At 37.1% G+C, this 13,792-nt stretch overlaps 1 pseudogene across 1 annotated transcript in view; it reads left to right on the plus strand.

Annotated features, from left to right (window-relative positions):
- Nucleotides 1-13,792, plus strand: part of LOC145807207 (beta-glucosidase 12-like) — a 73,653-nt pseudogene that overhangs the window by 29,951 nt on the left and 29,910 nt on the right. Inside the window, exon 3 of the transcript XR_014350305.1 lies at nt 4,829-4,887. The product of XR_014350305.1 is annotated as a beta-glucosidase 12-like (transcript). The remainder of the gene's footprint in view (nt 1-4,828; nt 4,888-13,792) is intronic.

Consider the following 13,792-nt stretch of genomic DNA (forward strand, 5'->3'; position numbering starts at 1 on the left):
TCCTTGTCAACCAAACGGCCTTGGGCCCATTTTGTATTCATACATCAATCACCTTACATATTCTATTATGAATCAAATAGATAAAATACTCATTCATAGTACAAATTCATAACTTCAAAAACTTACCATTTCAATAATAATACATACACAAAAATATATTTATTAAGATATTACTCACAGTGTTAAGATGCTTGATTCATCCTTGCAATTGACCCTACATAATTCACAACACATTGGGTCATAATACAATTCAATCCGTTCTTTAGTTCGCTAAATTTTCTTAGGCTTCTTTCTTGTTCTTTAATTCATTTAGGATGCTCAGTGCGTACCTAAGAATGCTTAGAAATGAAAGAGAACGAAAATTGAAGCATAAAACAACTTTTCAAAAGTTCCTGAAACTGGGCCTTTTGCTTGAGCACAACATTGGTCGCTCAAGTGAACCCCTTGGTCTGCAAAAGTACTGGATGCCTCATTTTTATGCTCGAGCTCAATTTTGGTCGCTCGAGCCAATGCTCAAAAATGTGAGTGGTCGCTCGAGCGGTACTTTTGTCGCTCAAGCCAACCTCCAATGTCTGCAAAAATACTAGGAGCTTTCATTTTACGCCCGAGCAACATTTTCTTCGCTCAAGCGAACTGCACGAATTCTAGAATTTCCAGAATTCTGTTTGAGCTTCAAACACAACTCCAAAGCTCCAAATTCATGTGTGACTCACCCAAACATGCAAGAACACTCCCAACTACATACATTTGAAGATAGTTTCAACCCTTTTTCCAAAATTCCATGAATTCATCAAAATTCAAACCACAAACTTCATGTATGTAAAATCCATGTTTTATATCTTGCATTAGAAGCTTCAAGATTTGGAATTGGGCTTCAAAACATAACAATTCATGCATGCACATGCCAAACAACTCTTAATTCAACATGATCATTATGGTTTATACTCAAATATGAGAAGTCATAACAAATCCATGCATGTGATCTCAAATTCAACACAATCTTTGGTCAATTCACACCTTTACTCTCATTATCTTCTTAAATCCACAATTTAAGTGACTTAACTCACAAATTGAGGTTCAAACTCTTGCCTACTATCTTCAATGAGGCTAGGTTTAGCAATTTCTTGAGCCTAGCTTCCAAATTCTTCAATCATCCAAGCCAATTTCTCAAGATTGAGCTCTTATCTCTCTAAGATGAAGATTTCTCTCCCTATATAGCTTAATCTCAGCAAAATGTCGAAGATGAGCTCAAGTTATGAGCCTAGGCACTAACTCAACATATATGTAGTGGATGATTAGCTTAAGCTAATTAAGCATGATTAACACTAATCAACCTTATTTAATTTAATTCAATTAATCTAATTAATTTGTTTTGAATCAATTTTTAATTAAATTTCAATATAGGCTTTAAAATTTATGCTAATCACAATGGTATAATCAATTTTGGTTTATGTCGTCTCTACGGCCTTCAATTTCAAATTATACCCGATAGAAGAACAGATTTCTCTACGATGACCGGATATAAATTCAAAAAGATAATTAATCACACAACTAGCATCCAAAATATGCCAAAATCATATTAAGCACATAATCATAAGTATAATTAAGATTAACATTATAACACATAATGGGGTCACCATACGGTTTTTATGTTTAGCAACACCATTTTGTTCAGGGGTCCAATGACAAGTAAGTTGTTGACGAATACCGATTTGATTAAGATGGGAACAAAATGCATTAGAAATATATTTCCCACCATTATCATAATGGATAGTCCTAACAACTGCATAAAATTGAGTTTTAACCATCTGTAAAAATTACACAAAAATAGGAAAGACGTTAGACTTACGACAAATTAGATAAATCCAAGTGCACCTAGTGTGATTATCAATAAAAGTCACATAATATCTATGACTAGAAAAATCAATAACAGGGAAAGGAACCCAGATATCAGAATGTATAAGATCAAAAACACTAGGAGCAAGAGCAAATCACCTAAAACCCGAATTATAAATATATATAGATATATAAAAATATTAAATATACATATAAATTACTAATCATTACATAATATTAAAGTAATTTAGATTATTAAATCATATTGAATATATATTAGAGGGGCATTTACACGCAAGTACTAATTTATGAACTTATATTCGATTAAGTCCTAGTTAAGATTTCTCGAACCTTCAAGTCCCATTAAATTTTTAATAGTTGAAATTGTCTTTCTAACAATGATTGTTCATCATTTATGATTATCTATAAAGGAACATTTATTTTGATTTTCAAAACTTTAAAACATCAACTTTGAAATTGAAAAAAAAAAAAATTATGTGCAAAAAAATAATTAATATCTTTTTTTTAAAAAAAATTGAAAAAACTGAATTATTTCTTTGTGCAAAATTGAAAATTTTGTGTCTATAAAGGAACATGATGATGGAACATTGATGTGCAAAACTGGGGAAAAAAAAAGGATAATGTTCTCAGTTTTATTGAATAACTGAATCAAACCAATAAATAAAAGGGTAAAAACATTTAATCTCATACTCTATTTTTTTATCAGTTAGTGAAATAATTATCTATAATATTATTATGCAAAATTAATAATATTCTTAGTTTTAAAAATTAGAAAAACTGATAATATTATCAGTTTACTAAATAGGACTTATTGGTTCAAAAAATCTTAAATAGAACATGCGCTACCATAACATTTGAAACTACGACTTTTAGATAATTAAATCTATATTATATATACAAGTAACACAAAATCTTACTTTTTTATTATCACTCATAAATTGTAGAGATTACCATAGTGACATCTCTCTTACATTATATAAATTATTTGTTTTGATATTATTAATGATTTTCTAAAAAGAAATGTAAATATTTTGATAAATTAATAATTTAGCTAGAAATAAAAATTGAAATTCATGCACAATTCGGACGATTTGGTCAATTTGGGTTTAACTTGGGTCAGATTTGGGTAGACAATCTCGAGATACAATTCAGGCCTAGTGCGGGCTTAGGCAGGTCTCAACACAACTTGGTTGGCCTTGGATAACCTCCCAACGCAATCGAACATGCTCGAGTTGCACCCCTAATTTTAGGATAAATTACCAATAGGTCCTTCTTTTGGGACTTATTACCTATTAAGTCTTATTGAAAAATTTAGGGTGAAGCACCAATAAATTCCAAATAGTGATTTTATGAACTGTTTGATCCTCCTTTTTTTTAAGGACCCAAAGGTCCAATTCAAGTATGAATTACATAAAGGGCCAAGCATAAACATGCATGTGTTATGTGTTGAAGGACAAATATGAATTTTCTCATAATGTTGAAATTACTAAATGTAACACTTTAAAAAAAATTCCTTAGCGTACTTTTTTCAAACGTGTTACTCCAATGTAACACTCTAAAAATGTAACACTCCAATGTAATATATTAAAAAACTTTTTAGTGTACTTTTATCAAATGTAACAACGTAACATTTTATAAAAACTTCTTAGTGTACTTTCCTAAAAGTAACACTCTAATCAATGTAACATTAAAAAATTTCTTAGTGTACTTTTTCCACACGTAACACTCCAACGTAATATACTAAAAAACTCATTGATGTATTTTTCTCAAACGTAACAACGTAATATTCTAAAAGAACTCTTTAGTGTACTTTTTCAAAACGTAACAATCTAATGTAACACACTAAAAAATCCATTCGTATACTTTTCTCAAACGTAACAATGTAACATTCTAGAAAAAACTCCTTAGTATACATTTCTCAAACATAACACTCCAATCAATGTAACACACAAAAACTTTTTACACTGTGTTTAGTTGGAGGATTTGGGAAGGGATTTGGAAAGGGAATGAGAAAAAGTGTATAGAATTAGGTGAAATTTAGGTATATTTTATTCATATTTTACATACATTTTTCATTTCTCTTTCCAAATTCCTTCTCAAATTCCCCAATCAAACACAGCATTAATGTACTTTTTTCAAACGTAGTACTCTAATGTAACATTCCAATATAACACTAGAAAATCGCAATAATAGAAAATGTAGATTTTCACGTTCGACAACCAACACTTTAGCCACCAATCCCCCCCTGCCAAAAAAAAAAAAAGAATCTTCCACACCTCATATTTTCATTTCTATCCTAAAAATAAATCAAAAAATTGAAAAAATGAATGACAAAATGGCATTCACTTAAACTCAAATGGCACCAAATCAAATAAATACAACTTTGCAAAACAAAATGACTAATTAGTTCATAAGAAAACTCTTAGAACTAAATGGATCAACATTTCCCCATATGGGATCTATGGATAAATTTTCAATAAATTTATCAATCTCTTATTTTTATGAATAAATTTATGATGATAAATTTATTAATAAAACATGTAAGTAAATAAGTCTAAATAATATGACTGATTGGTAAGTGTCCTTAATTTTTATTGAGCTCTAACTCAAACTTCTTAAAATTTTAATAAATAAATTGAAACGTACTAAATCCAGTTCAACTCGACTCGACTAATTTACAATCTTAGTTATTACTGAAATTACACTGCCCTCCCTTATTTTACCTAACAATATGCACACACCTCTTCTCCGTTAATGGATTGTTAATGACTTCACGAAAAATATTTATATCAGCATTCTATATGATTAAAATGCCAATTTTACCTGTGAAAGGCAATTTTCAATCATTCAGTTCAAAAAAAATTTAAATAAAAATAATTCATTTACTGTAGTTTTTTACCTACAACCAATCGTATCACACCTTATTAGTCTTCTATTTAATTAAAAAAAAAAGTTATATTTGAAATGACAGATATGATAAAAGATGGAAGTAATGGAGATGCGGCTGATGATTCTTACCATAGATACAAGGTGACTACAATATATAAGAGTTTTAAGATCAAATATTATGGTTTTTAAAAGTGAAAATTTTGTTACAAAAGATATTTAAGGACCAATTTCTATCGTCATGAGGATAGTCACTAAAAGGTCGTCCCGAAAAGTCAAAAACAAGGTTTTTAGCGACAAAATTGTTGGACAATCTTCACTGTATTTAAATAGATTAAATTCTGTTGTGTACTAAACAACAAAAAGAATATAAAGAAATAAAGGAAATGAGAGAATTTGTTTGATTACAAAAATCAAACTAGAAATAGAATAAATAAATAAAAACAGATTTTATTTTGTTACAAAAACAAAATTAAAATCTGATTTAATAAACAAATAAAACAGAATAATAAATTAAACAACTTACTTGATTAATTTCTTCTAATAAATATATGATCAAGTTCGGTGTTTGACACTGTGTCCTTAAGACAGATTTGTCTTCTCCACGGTGCTTTCAGAATGTGGACGTCTATCTCCCAGGATGAAATGATCTACTACAAACAATATCAGCACTACAAATTGTTTGCCTAACGAACACACTAAGTGTTTATACTCTTTCTCACACAAATAAAATGCAACAAAATGAAGAATAAATTTACAGAGGTGAAGTACGAATTCTGCAAGTTTTGAATTAAACAGATGCAAACCTATTTGAACAGGTATGATTGGTTTTGAATTTAAACAGATTTGAATCTGTTCAAAAATTCAAATAGATAAAAAACGGGAAGGGCCCTGTTTGGGTGTACAGTAAAACCAGACCAGTTTATTTCCGGAATTAATTTGAATTCTGGATTTTATTTCTTCCAAAAAATAAAATTCAATTCAAATGTTTTTGACCAAAAAAGAAAGGTATTGTGCCGAACAAGCCCAACGCGCGCGTGTGTGGTGATTTTTGGGTCCAATGGGTCTAGCCCATTTTGTCCATAACCTCCTTCTCTAAAACACTTGGGTACCCCTTGGGGCACACCCTAAGTTCTAATCCCATGCATTATAAACCCATCCAAAACTTCCCACCAAATCAATGTGGGACAAGTCTTATTCAAACCTAAGGATTTTTCACCAAAACTCCATTTCCATAGAGCATACTTTGGCTTCAATTTTCCATTCATCCGGTAATGGTTTTGAGCAACCAAATGTACTACGTGAATCACAACGCGGCATAGAACGCGTTACCACTTTGACTGGCGAAAATCGACGCACGGGGCCCACCTAAAAAATAGACCAAACTTAGGAAAAAATTATGGTTTTACCCCGAATTTTCCAACTATTTCCAATAATCCCCCACATGAATAGAATTTGATGACAACGGAAATGCAACAATATGCAGACTTTATTGAAAGAGTATAAGTCGAAAATATCTTGCATCAGGATAAGTAACTTTCGGCCTTGAACCTTCTCTAGTGATAACCTATCGAACTTACTGGTTAACTAATGGACGCGAAGTCTTGAATTGTTCAGTCGTTTGTTTAAGCCAAGACAATAGATTTCACACAAAATATCTTCTAACACATCGTGGTTCTCACTGTTGTGTTCATTTTGGCCTTGAACGCTCCTGGTTTTCATGAGTGTTTCTAGAGAATTTAGCCTCTTCATTCTCATAGAACTGACCCCAGTTCGACACTCATATAGGTGATTCTTATTGTAAGTATCTCTTTATACTTGTCTTGATTTTTATACCTAAATCAAGATATAAGTAATCAATAAAAGCAAGCTTATCCTTATATCCCTGCATACAATATATGTTGCAGATATCACTCTCACCATAGGAATGGGTAGGGAATTTAAATCCCTTGGTGATTTCTGGCGAGCCATACATAACTTAGTTGTCCCTTTGAACTTAGTTCTTGGGATCTCCAGTCATATAAGTAGAGTTACCATTATGACGACTCTTATGTAATAGGCTTTAATCCCATCCCCTTCAATGAACTATACACTAGCTCTTTTGTCAAACCTTTTGTTAACGGATCCACAATATTCTCTTTAGATTTTATATAATCTATTGAGATTATTTCATTTGACAACAATTGCCTTACGGTATTATGTCGACGACGAATATGTCGTGACTTACCGTTATACATATGATTCTGTGTCCTGCCTATTGCAGATTGACTATCACAATGAATACAAATTACTGGCACAGGTTTTGGCCACATTGAAATGTCTTCTAAGAAGTAATGAAGCCATTCTGCTTCTTCTCCTGCTTTGTCTAAAGCAATGAACTCGGATTCCATTGTGGATCGTGCGATGCAAGTTTATTTTGTGAATTTCCAAGAAACAACAGCGCCTCCCAGAGTAAAGACATATCCACTTGTGGATTTTGAATCTTTAGTATCCGATATCCAATTGGCATCACAATAACCTTCGAGTACTGCTAGATATCGAGTAAAGTTCAAACCATGATCACGAGTAAATCTTAGATATCTAAGAACCCGAATGATCGCTTTCTAATGGTCTTCTCCGGGATTACTAGTGTATGTAATAACCCGACCCTCGTACATGTTCTTTGTTATATTTTCGGATCCTATTTGGTGATTTTGAATGCTTACTGTGGAATCCTATGGGAAATTTAAATTAAGTAAGTAAACCATATGATTCAAGATGTCTATCTGTTCAATAAGGAAAGTATCTGTTACATGAGAACGCTTAGATCAGAAATTTGAAGCCTTAGAGGCTTAATTATCTGAAATTGATTTCACATATGTGATCAGCATGATTTTTAAGTAATATTAAGTATGTTTATGCAATTTCAATTTAGGATGATTAAACTGAATGATTTTCGTTTTATTCACCTATGATATGCTTATATAGAAGGATATATTCATGTTCATATCATATAACTTAGAAGAGTTTCTTCAAGCTATTTCCTAAGAGAGAAAGGATGAGAGAGAGAGTGAAGGTTTGAGAGGAATTCAACAAGGAGAAGGTAGAGAATCTAAGGAGCTCAAGCTTAAGGTAAATCTAATTATTTCCTACAACCTTTCTCTTAGCTTTGAGTAAGATTTTCCCTTGGTTATGGTATTTGAAGATAGTAATTGTAACCTTATGTATGTGTAGAAGTTAGTGAGTAGAATACTCTTACTTGGTTGCTTGATTCACTTTGAATTAACCATGGAGAAGTTGTATTTGAGCTTTTACTTTGAATTCAAATATGTGGATATATGTTTATGGATGTGTAAAGTTAGAATTCTCATGGATATGTGTATGTTGTGAGCTCAAGAATGATGAACTAAATTAAATTGATGTAATTGCCATCATCTTGACATGATTTTGGACCATGTATTATCAAGTAAGAATGTTAATTTGAGCCTTGTAAATATGTACCAAAAGATGGGATTTTGTAAGAAATTTTCGGACAATTTGAGCAGAATCGCCGCACGTGCGGGGGTCATGGCCGCACGTGCGGGAGGTGCTGCCGCACGTGCGGGAGTCATGGCCGCACGTGCGGGAAATGGTGAAAAACAGGGGCTTGGACACTGTCAAAAAGTCACGTGCGGGACATTTTTGCCACACGTGCGGGAGAGTTTGCCGCACGTGCGGGGCTCACAGCCGCACGTGCGGCCCATGCTGAAAAACATAAATCGCTCCATTTTGCGTGTAGAACCCTCTAATGTTTTCGGAATATGTATTTGATGCCTTTTAATATGTATAAATTCCTTCGAAGTAAAACGAAACAGAAAGTGATCTAATATGGAAAGGAAACTAAATTGTGTAAGGTTGAATGTGTGCAGGGCACACTCCGGGAAAAACAAGCACATCATCGCAACACTGTGAGTAGTACTATCATTATCTTCTTTACATATGGTTAATGATTTTCATTAGCATTTCGTTTACACGACTATGTTAATGTCTCAAGTACGCAACTATGATTAATGTTTCAAGTATGTATGACTCATGTATGTATGTTAATGTTCAAGCATGTTCCAAGTATGTAAAGAACAGAATAGGAAAGATAAAATACCTTTATTCTATAAGACGCTGGGCCTATGGCCACTCATTATAAGCTATTGTGATATGAAGCAAAGTGCTACACGGAACTAAGTGCTACGACGTGAGCCACCTCTAGAGTCCGTGTGAGACACCTCTTGAGTTCGTATAAGTATACTTTCAAAGGCTTCAAAGCCAACAAGTTACAAGGGCCTTGTGCCACACGTTTCAAGGGCCTTAGCGCCATATGTTACAAGGGCTTTGTGCCACCATGTTTAAGGGCCTTGTGCCACTATGTTCAAGGGCATTATGCCACCATGTTTAAGGGCTTCAAGCCGTTATGAATTAAGAATGTGATATATCAAGCTTTTATGTTCAAGATTGGGCCTAAGGCCGTTATAAGATGAATACAGAATCAGGTTAACTTTGTAACCTCTGCATTTACACATATACTGATATATGTCATGTTTCAAGTTGAGCATTGCTTCATTATGTATTACTATTCACTGAGCCCGGCTCACTCTCTGGTATGTCTGTTTCTGTAGGCAACCAACCAGGTGGTCAATCCTAACCTATGATGCCCGGTTCCTTTTGACAACCTTCGTGTATCCAAGCACTTACAAGGCCACCCATTTTGTGAAGTCTACTAAGATAATTGGCTTATTTCTTGGCTACCCTTCCAAGGTTGATTGTGTATAACTCCAATAGTTTTTGTTACATGCCCGACTACAGGGCTGGGTCTGTATATGTGTTTGTATATATATACTGTCAAAGAAATATTTTTGGATTCTATCAACCTCTTATGGTGCATGTAATGTATGAGATCCTGGCATGTTAGAAATAGCTCAATGGGATTTGCTTAATTTTGTGTTCTTGTATGTTTTGTGCTTCCGTCAAGGCCCCATATGATATATATATATATACCAGGTTATATGTCTGTTTCTGAATGGGTCATGCCCGAACTTTTAGGGGCAAGTTGGGGGTGTGACAATGTACCTACTCAATTTACTGATAGCATAAGCTATATCAGGACGAGTACAATTCATTAGGTACATTAGACTTCTAATAATTTGGAAGTATTTTAACTGAGACACTGCATCACCTTTATTTTTTGATAAATAAAGATTGACGTCTACAAGTGTTCTAGCTCAATTCATATCATCCTTGATAAATTTACCAAGAATTTTCTCAATATAATGTGATTGAGATAATGCATATCCGTCAGACGTTTTAGTAATTTTCATTTCTAATATAACATCTGCAACCCCCATATCTTTGATATCAAATCTTTTGTTAAGTATTTGCTTAGTTGATTTGATCATGTTTTGACTACTTCCAATGATAAGCATGTCATCCACATAACGACAAACTATGACATATCCTTGGTCAGTGTTTTTAACATAGACACATTCGTCACATTCGTTTATCTTAAACCCATTAGTAAGCATTGCATGACTAAATTTTTCATGCCATTGCTTAGGTGCTTGTTTTAATCCATAAAGAGACTTTACAAGCCGACAAACTTTCTTTTCTTGCCCCGACACTACAAACCCTTCGGGTTGCTCCATATAGATCTCTTCATTTAGATCACCGTTTAAGAAAGCTGTCTTAACATCCATTTGATGTATTTCTAAATTAAACAATGCTGCTATAGAAATAAGCATGCGAATGGATATTATTCTTGTCACAGGGGAATATGTGTCAAAATAGTCCAGACCTTCTTTTTGTCTGTAACCTTTTACTACAAGTCTTGCTTTATACTTGTCAATTGAACCATCTGCTTTCATTTTTCTCTTAAATATCCATTTATATCCAAAAGGTTTAGAACCTGATGGAAGATCCACCAATTCCCAAGTATGATTTTGCATAATAGATTCAATTTCATTATTAACAGCCTCTTTCCACAAAGATGCTTCAGGACCTGTCATTGCTGCCTTAAAGCTTTGAGGTTCATTTTCTAACAGGTATGTCAGAAAATCTGGACCAAAGGATTTTGATGTTCTTGCTCTCTTACTTCGTCTTGGTTTATCATCAGTTAAATCCTGTTGGTCGAGACCATTACTAGCCTCTTGTGTTTGATTGTCATTAGCCTCTTGACTTTTGTATAATCATAAGTTCTTTTCTGTGAACTTAATTCCTGTCCTTTCTTTTAAGCAAAGACATGTTCAAAAAACACAGCATTCCTTGACTCTATAATAGTGTTCACATTTATATCAGGTATTTCTGATTTATAAGTCAGAAACCGATATGCACTACTATTCTAAGCATAACCAATTGATGATACTGTTTGTTCCAGTGAATGAATCAGACTGGTCCAAGCTCCTCAAGCCCACGTCCAAATGATCAAGCCCACCGGATAACCTGCAAACAAGTTCAATGGGGAACTGGGTAGTCCTCCAGTGAACCCTCTGACGAGCAAGTTAGGGAGAGAAGTGGAGTGTAGAGAGAGAGAGATTATAGATAGAAAAGCTTAACATTCTTCTTGTCTTCAACGTTTGCTTATATCCTTTGGTAATCATTTCGCTGTCCCTTCCGACCTGCCCTCCTCACCGAAAGTCTATGCTGTAGCTTACCTTGTTCAGGGTAAGGGGGTCCTGTTCCGACGGAGAGGTGTTGTCGTAATAAATGCTGTGATGGGCTGCATTAATGGTGATGTGCAGTGGCAATATCTTTGCAGATCTTTGTCTACTGATGTGGCTCGTCCTTCACCTACCGTGTGTCTGAATGTCATTGGCTCTTTATGCCATGTTGGACTCCAGCTGTCCTGGACCTCACCAGCTAGGTTATGCATTGGGCTCCAAGTGATGGGCTTGGATTGTTCATAGTGATTCGTGGCCTTTATGGGCTTATACACGTCAGTAGTCCCCCATTCCCGAGTGCAGCTTTAGTCCAACGAAGGGAATATTAATGAAGTAGATGAGGGTGTTAGGGATTGGCAGGATGGAGGTCGACCGGCAGGGGTGACTGAGAGGGTGAACCGACCGGGAGGTGGTCCGACTATGCAGGGCGACCGAGCGAAAGAGCCAATCACGGGGAGGACCGACCGCAAAGGTTGGCCAAATGAGAGGGTCGACCACGAGGAGGGCCGACCGCGAAAGGGGCCAACTGCGGAGGTTGGCTGAGTGGGAGGGTCAACCACGAGGAGGGCCGACCGCGAAGGGGGCCGACAGCGGAGGTTGGCCGAGTGGAAGGGTCAACCGCAAGGAGGGCCGACCGCGAAGGGTGAGGTAGAGGGGCGTGGGGCTCGAGAGGCGGCGTGTCACGTGGTGATTTGAAATGAAAAAGGCAGGATAAGGGGAGCAGATAGTGGATCATGGTCATACACATGGCAACATCCCGCCGGGGGGGGAGATTAGGCGCTAGATCAGAAATGAAACGATAGGTCATTATGGGTGTTGAAAAGATAGTTTTGGCGGATGATTTGAAAAGTTTTCAAACTGGCGAAAATTAATTGGGATCCTTGGAAAACAGGCAAACCGTGGGCTTTTGGCATTATTCGATTCACCTACTTGTTTACGAAAAATCAAAATATTCCAAGTGTGAATTCCTTTGTTGCTCGCGATACACCTCTGTAACACTTTTTTAACTTCCTTGCACCTGCATTCGAAGCGATTCGCAGGCATACCACAGAAATGGCCCAAGAAGGAACTGCGAATGTCAGGGTGGATCCACTTGGTGATGATGATGCAGTGGAGTTAGCACAGCAATATAGGATGGAGAGGGTGGGGGAGTCGGTGGTACGATCCCATGGTTCCACTATGACAGCAGTGGTTCCACTGCTGAATAAGAGTTGTTGTTGCCGATGTCGACGGAGAGGCCATCCGACGCCAGGCCAGGGGAGTTTGCCCTTTATGATGAAGCATTGAAGGGAGGACTGAGGCTGCCCCTGCCGCAAGTGGTGGTAGATGTCCTGAATCGTTTGGAGGTAGCGCCGGGCCAACTAATGCCCAATGCGTGGAAGATCTTACTGGCTTGTGCAAGTGCGTGGCCAAAGGCGAACGAAGGGGCGGCCATGACAGTAGACGAATTCTTCGCATGTTACAAGGCCTCAGGGCAGCAAGAGACTTGGGTCACTTTGCAGGCAGCGGCAGGGAAAGGGCTGGTGGCAGGGCTACCGTCATCGATCAAGGGGTGGAGACCACGGTGGTTCTATGCATCTGCTAGTGGGGGGGTTGGAGTGCGCACCATTTGGAAAGTGCCAACCAAGTCTGTGGAGCCAAGGCTGGGAACAGCAGCAGAGGAGAGGGTGAAGAGGGTAAAGGAATGGAGGGAGAAGGAAGGGGCCAGGTGGGACGAACTTGTTTAGCCATTGGCTTTGTTTGAGGCAGGGTTGGGTCCACAGTCGAGTGGTAGGGACCTCGACCGAACGGAGTTGGAGGCAAGGAGGAAGGCTCAAGAGGCGGAGGATCAGACCATCCTTGCCAAAGCCCAAAAATTTAAAGAGTCTCAGGCAAACCGACCGCCAAAGCCGGTTGTAAGGGAGAGGATCCGACCGCGACCCAAACCCTTGGGGGAAAAAAACTTAGGTGAATTTGTGCCGCAACCGCCCCTAATAGATCCTTTGAATGAGAGGTCGTTGAAGGAGATGGAGGTGTTGGGAGTAGTGAAGAAGAAGAGGAGAGTGAGGAGAAGTGAAGAGGAAAAGCCTGCCTAGAAGAGGAAGAGGGAAGTGAGGGCAGAAGAGACCAGTATGGCGAAGGGGGCAGAGGGGGGGGGAAGTGAAGGAGACCCCAGGAAGAGTAATTGCCCCAGAAGTGGTGGACATTGCCTCAGAGGGTATGGAAGTCGTTCTAGTAGTGGCGGCGATCGCCGCGGGGGTCGCGAGGGTCGTCCCTAAAGTGCAAGTAGAAGGTGGGGCGACTGGCCCTGAGCCAAGGGGGGAAGAATAGCCCCAGGGGGCTCCTGCACCCCAAGGAGGGGGAGTCAGTCTGACTACTGTGATCTACTATGCTCATGCGGTGGTTGG

This window comes from Camellia sinensis, chromosome 14, assembly GCF_055761805.1.
Source record: "Camellia sinensis isolate YWXY chromosome 14, ASM5576180v1, whole genome shotgun sequence".
Classification (NCBI taxonomy): Eukaryota; Viridiplantae; Streptophyta; class Magnoliopsida; order Ericales; family Theaceae; genus Camellia; species Camellia sinensis.